General features: G+C 37.4%; 1 protein-coding gene across 5 annotated transcripts in view; it reads right to left on the bottom strand.

The window, feature by feature from the left end:
• Positions 1-20,062, bottom strand: part of SUPT3H (SPT3 homolog, SAGA and STAGA complex component) — a 527,431-nt gene that overhangs the window by 330,025 nt on the left and 177,344 nt on the right. Inside the window, exon 1 of one of the 5 annotated variants that reach the window (XM_050788266.1) lies at positions 11,196-11,248. The exons of the other annotated variants lie outside the window; for them this stretch is intronic. The gene's annotated coding sequence lies outside the window, so the exon portion shown is untranslated. Of the gene's footprint in view, positions 1-11,195; positions 11,249-20,062 lie in introns of those variants that run through there. 5 annotated transcript variants of the gene reach the window in all.

The following is a 20,062-nucleotide window of genomic DNA, read 5'->3' on the forward strand; positions in this document are numbered from 1 at the left end:
CAACTATTGATTGACCCTACCATTCACAGTTAACAGAAGAAGAGATGAGCCTATTTCCAGGAGTAAATACTCTTTAACACAATCTATGCTGTTCATTTAAAAGCATTATCCAGCATTCCAAATAAAAAATTATGAAACACAAAAATAAAACCATTGCCAAAAGATAAAGTTATCAACAAATCTAGTATCAGAGATAATCCAGATGTTGGAAATATTGTATAAAAGCTTTAAATTAGCTAGTATTAATACGTTAAAGGTCCTAGTGGAAAAGGGCCCAATATGTAGAAAAGAAGGATTGCAAAAGAGAAACAAAACATACAAAAAATATCAAATGAAAATGCTAAGAATAAAAAACAGAACATCAGAGATAAATTTATTAGATGAGCTTATTAATGGCAAGGACATAGCTAAAGGAAGAATCCAAAAACATAAAGACAAGTGAACAAAAGTGATCTAAACTGATAAACAAAGGGGGAAAAAAAAGACTGAAAGAAAGGGAACAGAGAACACAAGAGCTGTGAGAAAATACTAAATGATCTAACATAGGTAAAATTGTAATCCCAGAAAGAGAAGAAATAAGACACAAATTGGAGGAAAATATATATAAAACACATACCTGATAAAAGACGTGTATCTAGACTAAATAAAGAAATCTAGACTAAATAAAGAAATCTAGGCCAGGCACAGTGGCTCACGCCTGCAATCCTAGCACTTTGGGAAGCCAAGGCGGGAGAATCACTTGAGCTCAGGAATTCAAGACCAGTCAAGGTAACACAGGGAGATGTCATCCCTCCAAAAAATTTAAAAATTAGCTGGAGGTGGTGGCACGCCCTTGTGATCCCAGCTACTTAGGAGGCTGAGGTGAGATTGCTTGAGTCTGGGAGCTTATGGCTGCAGTGAGCATGACTGCACTGCTGCACTTCAGCCTGGGTGACAGAGCGAGACCCCGTCTCAAAAAGAGGGGAGAGGGCTGGGAGCGGTGGCTCATGCCTGTAATCCCAGCATTTTGGGAGGCCAAGGCAGGAGGATCACGAGGTCAGGAGATTTGAGACAATCCTGGCTAACACAGTGAAACCCCATCTCTACTAAAATATGCAAAAAATTAGGCATGGTGGCAGGCGCCCATAGTCCCAGCTACTCGGGAGGCTGAGGCAGGAGAATGGCATCAACCTGGGAGGCAGAGCTTGCAGTAAGCCGAGATTGGGCACTGCACTCCAGCCTGGGTGACAGTGGGAGACTCCATCTCAAAAAAAAAAAAAAAAAAAAAAAAAAGAGGAGGTAGAAAAAGGAGACAAAAGAGAAGAGAAATTTCACAACTCAGTAAAAAGACAAAACAAAAAGCAAAATCCTCAAAAATAAAAATTGAGTTTAGGATTTGAATAAACACTTCACAAACGAAGATATCTGAATGGCTAAGAGGGACATGAGAAGATGTCCAACATGATTAGTCATTAGGGAATGCAAATTAAAATGACACTTATATACCATTACATACCCACTAGAATGGCTAAAAGTTAAAAGACTGACAAGAGCAAGTGTTGGCGAAGATATGAGTAACCAGAACTCTCATGTATTGCTTGCAGGGAAGTAAAGTTGTACCCCACTTCGGAAAATACTTTGGCAGAGTTTTAAACAGTAAACATATACTACATGACCAAGCAATTCCAATTCCACTCTTATAAACATACCCAATAAGCAAATAATTTTTTTATTTAATAAAAAGCCTTAAATTTGAATTGCCAGGAGCACATTAAGATCTCTGAAAAGACACAACCTCGTAGTGTAAGAGTGCTCTTGGGTAGAATTCCTCAAATGGGCTAAGGTCTTAATGCACAGAAGTGTAGGTGCTATAAAACCTAGCCAAAGTCATTGGTTTCTTCTCATTTTAACCTAATGGGTGGCAAGAACGAAGAGGAAAAGAAGTGACAGCAACCAGAAGAATGCTTTTCAAGTATACCAAAGTCTGATGGTCTCCTGGAATTCCTCTTGGAACTTTACACCTGGCTCCACTGCTCTGAATGGGCTTACTAAATGATAACTAAGCAATTATCTTTCCTGTGAAGTTGCTAGAATTATTATCCCTATGTGAGATTTGAGATGAAGTTATACTAAGAAATCTTTTTGAAGTAATTTTTGGTAGTAAGGCCAACTGAGGGTGGGGAGTAAATTTTTCTTACCTTTTTTCTGTCTTTGCGTATGTGCCATATTTTCTGCTTCATAATTTTAATGTTTTGATCATCCGTATCTTTTGGTCAAACTCAACATTTTTTACCTTAGGAATGGTAGCACTCAATGAAAACTTCTAGGACACAAGAGACTTGTGATTTTGGCTAATTTTTTTTTTTTCTAGCTGGAATAAGGAAAATTTAGAGGATAAAAAAACATTTGAGAGAAATATTTACTTAACTTTGATGAAACATAGCAATATCTTCACTCAAGTTTTGACTCTGACACCGGCAAAATAAAGTTCACTTCTTTTTTTTTTTTTAGACAGAGTTTCACTCTTGCTGCCCGGGCTGGAGTGTAATGGCCCTATCTCGGCTCACTGCAACCTCCGCCTCCTGGGTTCAAGCGATTCTCCTGCCTCAACCTTCCGAGTAGCTGGGATTACAGCAATGTGCTACCATGCCCGGTTAATTTTTGTATTTTTAGTAGAGACGGAGTTTCTCCATGTTGGTCAGGCTGGTCTCGAACTCCTGACCTCAGGTGATCCACCCACCTCGGCCTCCCAAAGTGCTGAGATTACAGGTGTGAGCCACCGCACCTGGCAAAGTTTACTTCTTATATCACATGAAAGTGTACCTCTCACTAGAGAATCAATTATGCTCTTTTGCTTTTAGTTTGTTTGGAAAATCGTTTACCTGTGTTCTTCAGGGCATTACTGCTTTCTAGGAATCTCACAATTTATGCTAGGATACAGTAACAGGCTGAGTATCTGTTATCCAAAATGCTTGGGATCGGAAGTGTTTCAGATTTCAAATTTTCTCGAATTTTGGAATATTTGCATTATACTGGGGTTCAGTATCCCTAATCCAAAAATCCAAAACCCAAAATGGTCCAATGAGCAGTTCCTTGAGTGTCACACTGGCACTCATGTCTCCCCAGAATGTATAAAAGCAAGCTGTATCCCGACCACCTTGGGCACATGTTCTCAGGACCTCCTGAGGCTATGTCACAGGTGCATCCTTAACCTTGGTAAAATATACTTTCTAAAATGACTGAGACCTGTCTCAGATATTTGGGGATCACACAGTAAATCACTAAGACCTGAGGTAAAATCCTGGCTGCATCTGTTTTCAAATTACTTATAAACCCTGAGCCTAAATCTCTGATTCCATGAAACTCAGGTAAATCTGGGCCTGAGAAAGTTGGATTCTGGTTGTTTCCAGGTAAAGTGAACACTGTGAGCAATGAGAGGTAAGTATACATGCACCTGGCATAGTATGGAAAAGAAAAGGGTTTTGCTACCAGAGCTGAGAGCAAAAGAGAAAGCTTAGCTTAAACTGTAAAGGGCCTTCAACGCCATTCAATGTCATAAAGAGACTTAAATTTTTTCAAAAAATCAGCCAGGAAGTTGTCAAAAACTGATCAGATTCCGCTCAACTGGTGCTGAAGAAACACAATTGTACTTGTTAACTCCAGTGGCACTGTTGAACTTTGAATAAATGATTGATTTTAATGTAGTGATGAGTATGAAGTCTAATTGTTAAATGGATCAGAGAAATTTAAAAGGGTGATAAATGAGCATACAATTAGAGTCCATATATTTTTCTTTATAACTACAAAAACATTCATAAAATTTTAGAGCTGAAATCTAGCCCAACTCATTCATTTACAGATGAGGAAAAAATTAAGACAAAATTAGTGGTATAATTTGGTCTCATAAAAACTCCATGGTTCATTTTTTTACTACTCAAATGCATTCTTATTTTCAGAATCAACAACTATGCTAATGTTACACATAATGCAATGGGAATAACTGCATTATGTGTAACATAATGCTGGGGAAATAATCATTCTAAATTATTAAAATTATTCTAAATTATGAGGAATATTAAATTTATATTTATAATTGTAACAGAGGCTCCCAGACAAAATAAACATTCACTATCATCCAACTGTGTGCAGCACTAGATGCTACTTTATTCCAAATCAGAATTATGCATTAAATAAGCATTTATTGTGTTTATTGTAAGAACTATCCAAAATATTGCTTGAACATAAAAAAAAAAGTTTTATATGTTCAGGTCCTATTGTAAAGCTGCTTCCAATTTAATATCAGAGTTGAGAGTCTTTTAAAAGCATTTTGTATAAAAATATCCAATCAAATTATGTGGAGAAATTTGTGGAAAAGCTCTTCAGATTATTCTGCGGATAGCTCCTTGATGAGCAATCTTAATAAATCTAAGAGCTTCTTTCTGTAAAATGTAGTTTTATTATTTTCTAGCCATAACAGTAATACATTTAAAATCTCTAAGATTCATCCTATGATTTCAAGGTCAAATACTTAGTCAAAGTATATGAATATAAAATCAGTTAAGAGGATATACTGCTTGCAATGTCATTTTTTTTTAACTTACAAAGTTAAGGTTCAAACCAGTATATAAAGAAGATGCTAAATAAAATTATTTACTTTTGAGTCTGGAAGCTCAAAATAGATCCACAGGGCACAGCCCCAGGGGGTGGGAATGGTCACACATTAAGTCAGACTCCTGGAGTTTGCCTTCATACTTCCCACTTCTCTATTTCAACACAGAAAGTTAATAGTTGTCTCACTTTGATTTAGGACAGGGTATGATTTAAAAAACAACTCTTGGTAGACTTCTAGGTAAGAAAATTTACCTCTTAAAAGGGCATACTATCAATATTTGTAATAGCTACAGAGATGTTATTATCATTCCTAGGGCTGACAGAACAAGAAAAAATCATTTCTGAATAATTCTATAGGCATTATTCTACACTGGATGCAAATGTGAGTCTTGTTGAATTAAAGACAGTTAAAAACTTTGAGCAGTACTTTGTGTGTCCTCAATTTTTTTCGGATTAAAATAAAACAGTAACATGAAATTTTCCTCAGTCTACAAATAAAGTGCATATCCCCACACTCCTTTCTACAGAAAAACCTCTCTGCCCACTCCAGCCAAATAAAATGTTTATGTTCATTGACTGTTGACTACATCCACAAATCCCCTGTAGGTGAAATCAGTTCAGTGAAATTCTGTTTACGGGTACTAAAGCCCATCTGTGTACTTTATCATAATCTTCAAAAGGTGTGTTAGTTTATCATTACTGAAATAAAAATGACTACTAAGGAAAGGTGTTCAGGTTCATTTCCTTTTTTTCTTTTTCTTTTTATTTACAATTCTGAATCTGGTATAGTTCCTTGAATTTGTGTTCAGAAAGTGAATACGGTAATTTGCTTTTACTTAACTTGGATCCTACAATTACTTTTACTTCCATAGGGCCTAACGGTTCCCTAGCATCTCCACAGCTGTCATTTCTAACTATTAACATAAGAATGCTAGCATAACTTCTGTTTTCTTTTCCAAAATGCAATGGAATGTCATATAACTTAATTCTGTGATATCATAAGTCCAATATTCATGAAAATAATTTTAAAATCAAGACACTTCCTTGAGGAATACAGAAAGAACATAGAATCTAGAGTCAAATGTCTTGGTGGTATCAAAGTGCTATAACACAGGGAAGTCAAGTAAGCGCTCTGAGACAGTAACATTCCCTTATCATATTGGTGGTAGAACCAAAAGGACATCCTGGTTGTATAAATAGTAAAATATTATATGCATGGTAGCTACTGGTGTATTTTAATTTCTACTAGCTGTCCAAACTTCTGAAATGTATTCATTTTTTGTATCTATATTAGCTTTAAGCATGAGAATTAAGATGATGAAAAGAAGTTTTAATCTCAGGGCACTAATTTATCAGAAGATACATAAATCAAAGAAAAAAAGCAACCTGTCATATTATTTTCTAAAATGAATACCTTATTTAACATTATAAATTGTGTATAAATTTATACATTCAGTTTTGTTGTTTCTGTATTTTACAACACAAACAAGGCAAAAATACTCTTTAGAAATATTTGCTAGAAATAAAGGCAACACCAACACTGAATAAATATAAACAAATATGGTACGTACACCTACACAGAAATCAGTACATGCTATTTTTAATCAAAACCCAAAACCACTATGATATTTTTATGCTTTATAACTGAAGAGGACCTTTCAAACCAGTGTCCTTAAAGTGAACAGTGAGTCACTTTAAGACTGATAAAAGTAAAATTATGATCTTATGTAATACCAACACCTAGCTGTCATAAAATGCAGACAACTATTTGAAATCATTCCCTTCTGGTAAGGCATTGAGAAAAATTCCACTTGTTTTTTTTTTGTTTGTTTTTTGAGACAGAGTCTTGCTCTGTCGCCCAGACTGGAGTATGGTGGTGCGATCTTGGCTCACTGCAACCTCAGCCGCCCAGGTTCAAACAATTCTCCTGCCTCAGCCTCCTGAGTAGCTGGGACTAAAGGCATGCACCACCACACCCAACTAATTTTTGTATTTTTAGTAGAGACAGCATTTCACTATAGTGGCCAGGCTGGTCTTGAACTCCTGACCTCGTGATCAGGCCACCTCAGCCTCCCAAAGTGCTGGGATTACAGGCGTGAGCCACTGCGCCTGGCCTCCACTTGCTTTTTAAAAAGTGATGGGATTCCAGTGAAATATGGTCATTTATTTATTTATTGAGACAGAATCTTGCTCTGTCGCCAGGCTGGAGCGCAGTGGCGCGATCTTGGCTCACTGCAACCTTCATCTCCCGGGTTCAAGAGATTCTCCTGCCTCAGCCTCCAGAGTAGCTGGGACTATAGGCACGCGCCACCACACCCAGATAATTTTTGTACTTTTAGTAGAGACAGGGTTTCACCATGTTGGCTAGAATGGTTTCGATCTCTTCACCTCACGATCTGCCCGCCTCGGCCCCCAAAGTGCTGGGATTACAGGCATGAGCCACCATGCCCAGGCCTATTTTATCTTCATAGTCTATAAAATATTATCCTTACATTATCCTTTATTTATCTGTAACAATCCTGACCATCTCAGAGCATAAACTCTTTGAATCCAGGGACTGCAACTTGATTTATGATTAAATAGGAACATAATTGATGATTTATGATTAAATAAAAATGTAATGTGCCTGAAAAAAGGGGAAAAAAAGTCTGAAGATAAATCCTTAAACATAGATAGACAGATAGATAGATAGATTTTTTTTTTTTGAGATGGAGTCTGCTCTGTCAACCAGGCTGGAGTGCAGTGGTGTGATCTCGGCTCACTACAACCTCTGCCTCCCAGGTTCAAGCGATTCTCCTGTCTCAGCCTCCCAAGTAGCTGGGACTACAGGTGCACACCACTGCGCCCAGCTAATTTTTCTATTTTTAGTAGAGATGGGGTTTCATCATATTGGCCAGGCTGTTCTCCTGGCCATTATGATGAACTCCTGACCTCGTGATCCGCCCAACTCGGCCTCCCGAAGTGCTGGGATTACAGGTGTGAGCCACCGTGCCTGGCCCAGATATTTTTAAAAATTAGTAGTTGAGGAATTATATTGGCTATCCTTCAACAGATAAAAATCTGAAAAATATCAATGAAACAAAAATTCCTTTATCAAAAACTCAGCTTCAATATGTGATGAAATAAAGATGTAAACAAAGCATATAGATTTCCAATACTGGAGAAGGTAAATACAAATAATCAGACACTAAACATCCTGATACCACACACTTAAGAACTCTGCTGGTAAATTCTTTGTGGATTTCTTCAAAAAACACTGTTTTAATATGTATCACCAAAATAAGAATGTTAATTCTTGTTTCTTCACACAGGTTTAAATTTATGGTTACTACTTGAAATATTATAAATCTTACATAAACTGAACAGAATATTTTCCCCACTATTTTAGGCACAAACTTAGTATCAAAGGTAACATGTGGTAACCATTACATTTTTGCAATTACAAATACAAGCTCATTTTATTAATAAAAACAGTTAACACGGTACTGAGTATATATCAGGCACTGTGCTATAAGCTTTATAAACATAATCTCATTTAACCTATAAAACTAGTGTTAGGCCGGGCACGGTGGCTCAAGCCTGTAATCCCAGCACTTTGGGAGGCCGAGACGGGCGGATCACGAGGTCAGGAGATCGAGACTATCCTGGCTAATACGGTGAAACCCCGTCTCTACTAAAAAATACAAAAAAGCTAGCTGGGCGAGGTGGCGGGCGCCTGTAGTCCCAGCTACTCGGGAGGCTGAGGCAGGAGAATGGCGTGAACCCGGGAGGCGGAGCTTGCAGTGAGCTGAGATCCGGCCACTGCACTCTAGCCTGGGTGACAGAGCAAGACTCCGTCTCAAAAAAAAAAAAAAAAAAAAAAAAACTAGTGTTCACAGAGATTATCTGCTTTATCCATGGTCACACACTATAGGAGCAGGATTTAAATCAAATCAGGTTTACCAAATTCCAGAGCTGATCTCTTTTTCCTAAGAAAGCCACTTTTCATTAAGTGATTTTATCGCTGACATCTGTCACCTGTAGTACATGCAGAAGTTTGATTATTTCCAGTGGTTCTAAATCTAACAATAACTGTAAACCATACTCTGTCAACTGAGACTTGGAATCTTGGTGTTGGGGAGAACTTATCAGCATAGAGCCAGAAAAGGCCACATACATACTTCAAAAGTCTAAGAGATAGATGCTTCAGAGACATTAACACTTCTTTAAGTCATGCCAATAGCAAAATTGAATTTTACTGTCCTCTTTCAGGGGAAGACATCACTGATGCCCCAACCATGTATAATCAAAAAAATTTTGCAGTACTGCTCACTTTGCACTATCAATACCTACTTTATTGTTCTACTCACGTCACTGCCCTCTGCCTTTTTACCTTTGTGCCCCTGCTGCCCACAGAGTTACTAGAAAATCGTGCATCTGTTTGTGGCCACAATGGTTTGCTTGGGGATCTGACCCAGTAATTCTTTCATTCAGGGATAAATAGAATCCACCTGACTCTAATCTTTCATTCTAGCTCACTTCAGCAACTAGGTTTCAATATCAAAAAGTGAAGAAACCTGAAAAAGACTTTCAATGTGCAGCTTTTCTTGGCTAAGTACTGAACAGTGGTTAAGAGTCAACAGATTTAATCTGGGTTGTACCATTAACGTTCTACATGATCATAGGCAAGATTACCCATTGATGTGATCCTCAGGTTTGTTAACAGGCATAAAGACACATTCTAGTCATAAAGCAGGAGTGTAGTGCCTTTCTCTAAATAAATAAGAAATTAATCTTTTACATCTCTGGAGTTTGACACCTCTCTTATGACATAAGGGTATTTAAGTATATTATTATAAAAGATTCTGACCTCTTTCTTTCAAATCTATCATCTATGCTCCAAATCTAAGATACAGACCATGAGGCAGGTTAAGAATCATTGAGCATAAAGTGAGATGAGTAAGAGAAAAATTGGGCAACAGGAACATCAACAGCCATAATGGTGCATAAAGCTAACTGCTTAAAACAGCTTTCACTTTTATAAGCTACAAAACAGCACCTTTACAAACTAGTCTAAAAGAAGAACATACAGTTTGTAGTACAATGCTCTATTTTAGAGGAACATTTATAAAAAAGTTTTTATATCTCATCTTCCTGATGTTCTGAAACTATATTCTCCAAATGTTTTGCACATATATATATGAAAATTTTATTAGACTGAATTAGGTACAGAATAAAAATAAAAATAGCCATTCTTTGAAATACCTATCTGAAATATCTTCATTAATCTCTCCTTACACATGATTCATCTAAAATGTCTAAAATGTCTTCTAAACCAGGCATGGTAACTCACGCCTGGAGTCCCAGCTACTTGGGAGGTCAAGATGAGAGGATCACTTGAGCCCAGGAGTTCAAATCCAACCTGGGCAACATAGTAAGCCCTCATCACTGGAAAAAAAAAAAAAAAAAAAGATTAAATGTCACTTCCTTGTCCACATTTTTGCTGAATAGTAGATTATTTATTTACATAGAACTTCCTACTATATCACTTAACATCTAATAAAAATTGTTTATTGGTATATATACCATATATGTTTGTAGATGTGTGTGTTTACATATAATCTACTACTAGATTCAACTGCTGTATTAGTCCATTCTCACACTGCTATAAAAAAACTGGCTGAGACTGGGTAATTTATAGAGGAAAGAGGTTCAATTGATTCACAGTTCAGCATGGCTGGGGAGGCCTCAGGAAACTTACAGTCATGGTGGAAGGCAAAGGGGAAGAAAGGCCCTTTCTTCACAAGACAGCAGGAAGAAGTGCTGAGCAAAGGGGGATCATGAGAACAGCATGGGGAAAACTGCCTCCATGATTCAATTACCTCCACCTGGTCTCTCCCTTCACAGGTGGGGATTATGGGGATAACAATTCAAGATGAGATACGGGTGTGGACACAAAGCCTAGCCATAACAGCTCCTAAATGGCAGAGGTTTTGGTTTTGACTAATCTTCTTATCTCTAGCAGCAGTACTCATGAATTTATTAAATAAACTAACAGATTTTGAAGGCATCCTACATGAAGACCACACCACAGTGCTAGGCCCTTAGGTAGACTCAAGTGATATTAAAAAAATGGTAATTTTTAGGCTATGTATTTATTATGGAACCTAAACTTTTATGAAAACATATTTAGAATTTGGATAAACTATACTAAAAATAAGCTTATATTAAGAAACAGGTAATTATATGATTCAAAGATTCTCTTTATAGATACCAGTTATTCTCATGTGACAACATCAAGTTTATTGCTAAACTGATTGATTTCCTTTGAATTACTTTAGAATCTTTGGGAAGAAGGTGAAGGGAATTTCTTCCTAGCAGGTATCTCCAATATAACTGAATTTATTTTGTACCTCCCAAGTAATGACTCAATCTGATTGTTCACCTTGGTCCAAGATAGGTATTTAAAACTATATCTTGTCTAATAAAACTGCTTTTGAAAGTGCTAAGTAAATTTACGCTTTGAAAATAAATACTAGTTGTATTCTCAAGGCACAGTGGTTAAGTCCATCCTTTTTCTCTGAAGATTATCATAATATGTTTCCTTTTTTTAAATTGTACTTTACCTTAATAAATTTTTATGCACTATAGGTGCTGGAGTTGATGTCTTCAAAAGGTATTCATAATAGAAGGAGCTGATGCCTGTAACAAAATTCCAGTGTTCAGTGTTGAGTATTCTGAAGGAGCCACAACTGCTGTTACTGTCCCATAGAGCTTATAGAGAAATAGCTCATTTGTGTCTTTTTTATTTTCATTTTTTATTTATTTATTTTGCGAGACAGTCTCACTCTAAACCCCAGGCTGGAGTGCAGTGGCGCAATCTCGACTCACTGCAACCTCCGCCTCCCAGGTTCAAGTGATTCTCGTGCCTCAAGCCCTCGGGTAGCTGGGATTATAGGCACCTGCCTCCACACCTGGCTAATTTTTGTATTTTTAGTAGAGATGGGGTTTTGCCACGCTGGCCAGGCTGATCACAAACTTCTGACCTCAGGTGATCTGCCCACTTCAGCCTCCCAAAGGGCTGGGATTATAGGTGTGAGCCATCGCACCCGGCCTGCCTTTCTATTTTAAATACACTTTTTTAGAGCAGTTTTAGGTTCACTGCAAAAGGTTTCAATTTTTAAGTCGTAATTCCTATATGGTATTAACCTAGGAAAGCTTAATATGAAGTCTCTTATCTACACAGGACAGGGATGGAAGGCTGTATTTCTTTTTTGGATGACTTATCGTTACTTTGAACATAAAAGGCCATAGGCACAGAAACACAATGAGCTACAACTACATACCTACCAGGATGTCTATTTAAACCAAAAGGAAAATAACAAGTGTCGGCCTGTTGTGGAGGAACTTGAATCCTCTTACATTGCTGGTGGAAATACAAAATGGTCCAGTCACTGTCAAAAACAGCTGGGTTGTTCCTCAAAAAGTTAAACATGCAATTACCATAAGATCCATCAATTCCACTCCTAGTTATATATGCAAAGAACTGCAGACAGACTTACACAGGTATTTGTATATCAATGTTCATTGCAGCATTATTCACAATAAATAGCCAAAAGGTGGCAACAACCTAAGTGTGGAAAGGTGAATGGATAAACGAAAGGTGGTATATGCATACAATATTATTCAGCCACAAAAAGAATGAAGTAGTGATAAATGCTACAACACAAATGAACCTTGAAGGCACTGTACTGAGTAAAATAAGCCAGACACAAAAGGACAAATATTGTATGACTCCACTTATATAAAATGTCTAGAATGGGCAAATTGACAGAGACAAAGTAAGTTAGTGGTTATCAAAAGCTGGGGGGAGAGAGGAATGGAAAGTAACTGCGGAATGTATACAGAGTTTCTGTTAGGTATTGTGTTAGCTCGTCTTCACATTGCATAAGTAACGTGCATAAGTAACTGAGACTAGATAATTTGTAATGAAAATACAAACAAATTTCCTCATAGCAGAAGGTAAAGTGGGAGCAGGTGCATCACAAGAGAGGGAGCAAAAGAGAGAAGAAAAAGGTCCCACAAGCTTTTAAACAACCAGATCTTGCATGAACTCAGAGTAAGAACTCACTCATCACCAAGTGGATGGTACCAAGCCATTCATGAGGGATCCCATCCCATGATCAACAACTCCTGCTAGGCCCCATTTCCAACACTGGGGATCACATTTCAACAAGATTTGGAGAGGACACACATTCAAATCATACCAAGTATAAAGAAAGTGCTTTGGAAAATATTCAGTAACAAAAAGCAATGAACAATTAAGCCGCAAAGACACAGAGGAACCTTAAATGTACCTTGCTAAGTCAAAGAAGCCAATCTGAAAAGGCTACCTACTGTAGGATTCTGATACAACATTCTGAAAAAAGCAAAACGATGGAGACGGTAAAAAGATCATTGGTTGTTAGGGGTTGGTGGGGGATGAGGAAGCGAAAGACGAAGGGATGAACAGGTAGACGCAAAGAATTTTTAGCACAGTGAAACTATTTTGTATGATACTGTAATGGTGGATACATGTCATATATTTGTCAGAACATACAGGATGTATTTGGTTCATCAGTTTTAACAAACACATCACACTAATGCAAAACATTAATAAGTATGGGAAGGAAAGAGTACATGGAAACACTCTATACTTCCTTTACATTTTTCTGTAAACTTAAAACTTCTTTAAAAAAAGTCCATAAATTTTTTTAAGTTTTAGAAACAGTGTGATGATTGCACAACATCATGAATGTAATTAATGCCTCTAAATTGTATGCTTAAAAATGGCTAAATTATAAATTTTGTGTTATATATATTTTACCACATTAAAAGACAAAGCACTCCTTTTTTTTTTTTTATAGGAAAATAATCCTGTTATTCTAACAGGGGAAATGGTAATAGTGGATCACAGCCTGATGTACAAATTGATGAAAATCTTCATGGAAAAATTTCTCACCAAATATCACTCCACTATAATAATGAGATTTAATTTTATTTTTGAGTGCTCCTATGTGAACAAAAACAGTATTTTGAAGGATCTCTGGTTGCATCAATATGGAAAGCCCCAGAGCTCCCAGGTCGTTCCTCTCACAACTAAAAAACCCAAAACACAACACAAGAAAAACACAAGACAGTGCTGAAAGGTAGGAAAAAAGAAGGCTGGCTGCCTAGGGAACTCACAATTTGCTAAATAACATGGCAGTGAGTCCCCTGCGTCTCCTTATTGCCTCCCATATATCCCGAACAGGGTGATACAGAAGACTCCGATGTAGAACCACCAAGAAGCAGAGGAAAAAAAAAAAAAAGGCTCCAAGAAAGCTTTTTTCTAACTAGCAAAGGAATGATCAGAAAAAGGGTGTGCAAACAACAAAAAAAAACATTTTTGGCAGTATCTGCCTGACTTCAGCCAATCATCAATTGAAAAACAGCTTTACCACCCACTTTCAGCAGGCCAAATGGTACGTTAAAATTTCCACTCCAAAAACCTCTAAACTATTCCATCCTTGCAGGCAGCCTAACTTACCCAACAGTAGTCAATCAGGAAGTTTGGCAGGCTAATTTTCCATCATCTACCAGATAGACTGAGGGTATTTTCACTGGGGCAGAAGCAGGAGGAACTGACTTTACTCCCCTCTGTGGATCGCATTCCTCCAACTGGTTAGTGTCTACAGGGCGTAGCAGCAAGCCAGGCCTCCATCCTGACCCAGCAGCAAGGAGACTTTATTAAGAAGGAAATCCAAAGCACAGTTAATTGCCACTATGTCTGTTGTTAGTGGGACACAGGAAGGAGTTGAGCCTGAACTACCAGATAACAACAAGGAGACTGTACAAGTGGGGGCTAATTCGTATTCCACTTTCCTCCTACCCCTGGTGTCACTGATGCCCAATGGAAGCTGGGTCTCCGTACCTACCCAGAAGCAAAGAGACCTGTGAAAACTGATTATGCAAAGGAGATTTTTTTCTCATACCCAACAAAAATAGAGTGAGAGCAGTCCTAGGGAAAAACATTCTAGCAACTATCTCACAAGCCCAATCCAAAAATCTCAATAGCCTGCCATGACTTTAAGCTTACAGATTTTACCTAGAAACTGCCACTCGCCAATGAGAATTCACCAGCCCCTGCAAGACACTGCCAACACCAATGAACCTGCAAAACAAATTACATAAGCTTCCTCTGTTACCCCAATAAAGTCCCAGACTTTTCCTTTGTTCTTCAGACACACCTAGGAGGTACCAAAGTTTGTGTGTCCTGAACTGCAATTCTTCTATATTATTTCCAAATAAAATCTTTGCTTGGAGACTTGTTTCTATGTATTTATTTCATGCTGATAGACTGAAGAGGCAGTGTCAAGCAGGGCTACTCAGCACTCCTATTCTCCACTCCACCCAACAGGATCAACAGAGCCCAGAGGGAAGCAGAGTCCCAACCCACTCTGCACCAATGAAGCCAAAGAAGGTGAAGGAATGCAGAGCTGGTGGGCCCTCCACTTCACCCTCCTACTCCTGGTAGCAGTGGGCTCAGCAGGGGACCGATCTTAAACTGAAACCAGAGGTAAACAGGAAGGGGGGTAGACCACTTTAGCAAGAAGGCATCGGTGGGCTAAGGAGGTGAACATCTACATTCTATCTGCAAAGGCAATGTAAGTCAGTGTCCCATTTTGCTGTAGTGGTACTGGGAGAAAGGGCAGGCAGTGGGAAGGTGAGTATATACTCACCCAGCCCTCATGTTACACTTCAACAAAAAAAACACATCCAAAGCCTCATAATATCCAGAAATCAGTGTCATCCCAAGAACCAGGAAATCATAATATGAATGAGAAAAAACAACCAACAGATGTCAAAACTAAGATGAATCAAATGTTTAAATTATATGACAGGATTTTAAAGTAACCATCAAAGACATGTTTCAAAAAACCTTCAAAATTCTCTCAAGAAATGGAAAATCTCAGCAAAGAAACACAATTAAAAAAAATAACCAAATAGAAATTATACAACTGAAAAATATAATAGCCCAAATGAACTCTCTGGATCAATGTTAGAGTGGAGATGAGAGAGAAAATCTCCAGGGTCAGATGGTTTCACAGGAAAATTCTACCACATTTCTACCAGATTTAAAGTAGAATTAACATCTAATAAGGTTCAGTACTTACTCCTCCAAAATATTTTAAGCTGGAAAAATTTGAGAAAATCTCAGAAGCAGGTAGATCACTCTTACCTTTCTCCAGCTCTTCTCCCCTGACCCAGGTCATAAAATCTAGAAAGGATTTTCTGACATTCCCGCGAAGCAAGCCATAAGATCCTTGTTTGAGAGGTGTCCTTCCCATACTCAGAGGAAAGGAACATCCTGATCTCTGATGATTTAGGGTCACAGAGAATAACACCTTGCTATGTTCCCTCCGGTTTACTACCATTAGGTCATACTTTTTAATCCAGTCATACACACACTATCCACTTCTTCATCAAACGTAGCACTAAAAGTACACAGGTTTAGGCCAGGTGCACAGTGTGCACTCCTGTAGCTCCAACTACTTGGAAGGCTGTGGCCAGTAGATACCTTGAGCCCAGGAGTCCAACCTGGGCAACATGGTGACACTTTTTCTCCTAAAAAAAAAAAAAAAAAAAAAAGACGGCCAGATGCAGTGGCTCGTGCCTATAATCCCAACACTTTGGGAGGCGGAGGCAGGTGGATTACCTGAGGTCAGGAGTTCGGGACCAGCCTGGTCAATATGGCGAAACCCCGTCTCTACTAAAAATACAAAAATTAGCTGGGCTGGGTGGCGGGTGCTTGTAATCTCAGCTACTCGGGAGGCTAAGGCAGGAATTTGAATCACTTGAACCCAGGAGGTGGAGGTTGCAATGAGCCGAGATTGTGCCATTGCACTCCAGCCTGGGCGACAAGAGCAAAACTCTGTCTCAAAAAAAAAAAAGACAACCCACACACATTCACCTCTTTCTTCAGGTTCCTTTCCCTTATGAGGGCTGTGTGTCATGTAAAACTTCTATTATATAAATGTATCTTTTCTCTTGTCAATCTCTTTTTTTATACCAGCCTCAGCCATGAACCTAAGATGAGTGAGGAAAAGACAATTTTCCTCCCAAACACATCAATTTTACAAAATCTGTTCCAGAAAATAAAGGATGAAGGGAAACACCTGATTTTATGACTATTACTACTCTTATACTAAAATAATACAGTACAAAAAGACCAAGGCACAACAAAACCAAAGGCAAGTACAAAATAGAAAATGACAGACCAATATTTTTCATGAACTTAGATGCAAAATCATCAACAAAATATTAGCAAATCAAGTCCAGAAATATAGAAAAATAATTACAGCAGATCCCCCTTACCATGGTTTCACTTTCTGAGGTTTCAGTTATCTACTGTCAACTGTGGTCAGAAAATATTACATGGAAAATTCTAGAAATAAACAATTCATAAGTTTTAAATTGCACACCATTCTGGGTAGCATGATGAAATCTCACTCTGGCCCACCCAGGACATGAATCACCCCTTTGTTAAGCATGTACACACTTCTACAGGCTACCTGCCCATTAGTCACTTTGCTGCCTTCTAAGTTCTATCAGCTCAACTGTGACAGCATCACAGTGGTTGTGTTCAAGCCATCCTTATTTTATTTAATAATGACCCCAAAGGGCAAGAGCAATGCTGGCAATTCCAACTTGCCAAAGAGAAGCCATAATGTGGTTGCTTAAATTGGAAAGGTAAAACTTCTTGATTTAACAAGGAAAGGAAAGAAATCTTATGCTGAGATTGCTAAGACCTATGGTAAGAACGAATCTTCAATTCATGAAATTGGGAAAAAGGAAAAAGATTTTATTGCTAGTTTTGCTGTTCCGCCTCAAACTGCAAAAGTTGGCCACAATGCATGATAAGTGCTTAGTGAAGGTGGAAAAGGCATTAAATTTGTGGAAGACATGAACAGAAATGTGTTCTAATTTATAGCTATCAGGTTTGGTACTATTTGGGGTTTAATGCATCCACTGGGGGTCTTGGAATGTATCCCACACAGATAAGGAGAGACCACTGTATATACAATAACCAGTGGAATTTATTTCAGGAATGCAAGCCTGTTACAACGTTTGTAAATCAATCAATGTAATCCACCATGTCTACAGACTAAAGATATTTATATGATCATATAAATTGATGCTGAAAAATCATTCAACATAATTCAACATCATTTCATGATTAAAAAAAAAAACTCTCAGCAAATGCTGGTTCTTACCTCTACTGTATTCACTGTGTACTTCAGCACTTACCACCCTTAAATGATGGTATTCATTTTTTATAGGTAATTTGAGTTCACATCATTGCAGACTTTTTGTTCTTTAAAATAGGTAGAAAAAGTATTGATTGTATAATAAACCTTTAAGGTGGAAATATCACTAGCACTTTTCTTTCTGGATTTTTGTTGTTTTTGTTTTGTTTTGTTTTGTTTGCTAGAGATGAGGTCTATGTTGCCCAGGGTGGTCTTGAACTCATGGGCTCAAGTGAACCTCCTGCACTGGCCTCTCAAAGTGCTGGGATTACAGGCATGAGCCACCAGATCCAGCCCATTGGCCCTTTCCTAGAAAGAACTTTAAAAAAATGAAATAAAATGTGAGAGATCATTTGTCTTATTTACCAAACAAATAAAATTATATCAGGCAAAAGCAACTTTTATGAGTGAGAAACCCTAGTAAGTAAAATAAAATGTTTCAGATAATTAATGTATCACTTAGTGTTATTTTTCTCCTTACCATGTTCATAAATCACAAAGTTCAAAGTTTTAAATATAAAACAAAACCTTTAAGATAGTCTCTAAAATGAAAAATATAATTTTTGATGTGAATATATTTCAGGTTCATTTCAGTTCAACTAATAAAAAATGTTAATGTTCTCATCAATCCAAGATTTCAGAGAAACATGGTTCCCTTATTAAAAAACCAACCCTCAAGGAAGTTCACGAGCCAATCCTATTCATATGACCAAATCTATAGAGGAAACCATAAGATGGGGTCTGAATAAGGAGAACTGTAGTCGTTATTTATTTGAAAAGGTAAAGTAGGATTTCTGTATCAATCCCCAAGGCCAAAAGACCACCCAAAGACATTTTCACTGGTCAAAGCTTAGAAAAATCAAAGAGGAAGTCCTCACCACCAAAGAAAACAACACTCTTTCCAGTAAAATTTATTTGTGAAACAAACCAAGAGCCTTACCTTTGAGACCCCTTTTTTAACAGAGGAATAGCACAATTGATTTTATTTTTATTGGAAAGTCATTAATAACTCCACGTTCCTTGATGTCCCAAGTTATATGTAACACAGTTGGCCACTTTTAATAAGCATAGGATTGGAAACAGTTTCTGAAAATTTACCACATAAAAATCCCTTTAAAAGCACAGCAAAATCTAAACTTTTTAACTTATCTTCCCTTTGGAACTAGGCCAAGGGAATGTCCCACTGCATGCAGATCTAGGGCATCATTTATTTCATGAATGTTCTGCACAACAATATTCTGAAAGCTTTAATATATGTTCCAATGGAACAGACTCCATTGTCAAAACTTCAACTCTTGCATTAAACTAATGAATTAGGTTTCTCTACTATAAAACCTGTTAAAGCTTTAATATGCATTGTAACTCTCCAAGTGATAATAAATAGCATGAAACATTTCCCAAAAAAATGTGACTAAGAAATAATAATTTTATGGTAAAAAAAAACTATACATAGCTTGAAAAAGATTCAAATTCCATGAAATACAGTTTGAGAAATAGTATTTTAACTGCAAACTAAAATGGATGAGGAGTTCTCATTGTCTCAAAGAAATCAGTGGTTTCAATGCAAAGCTTCCCAAAGCAACACACACCAAGAATAAGATAAACAAAAAACCTAACATTTAATTTTTACAAATTTTTTACATATGTAAATTCTGTATACAGGCCAATTCTTTGTGCTGAAACTTATGTGAAAAAAAAATGATAGAAGACTTTGTTGGGTTATTCCCATTTAAACCATTAAATTGAGGTGAGAAGAGACCCCCAGGTAGAATGAAAATAGATTTTGAAAATGTAGATAACTTATGAGGAAAGATTTTAAAAATAAATGTTTTAAGAGAATAAAAAGACAAGCCATAGACTACCTTTTTAAAACACTTATCTGATCAAGGACTGGTATCCAAAATATACAAAGAACTCTTAAAATTCAAAAGTAAGAAAATAAGAATCTCAAACCTGGGCCCAAAGATCTGAACAGACACTTCACCCAAGAACATAGGCACAGGGCAAATAAGCACACGAAAAGATGCTTAACATACGTCATTATGTTGCAAATAAGACAACAATGAGCTAATGTACCTTTTAGAATGGCTAAAACCCAAAACACTCACAATACCATACGCTGACAAAGGTGTGGAACAACAGGAACTCTCATACACTGCTGGTGG

This window comes from Macaca thibetana, chromosome 4 (assembly GCF_024542745.1).
Source record: "Macaca thibetana thibetana isolate TM-01 chromosome 4, ASM2454274v1, whole genome shotgun sequence".
Lineage (NCBI taxonomy): Eukaryota > Metazoa > Chordata > Mammalia > Primates > Cercopithecidae > Macaca > Macaca thibetana.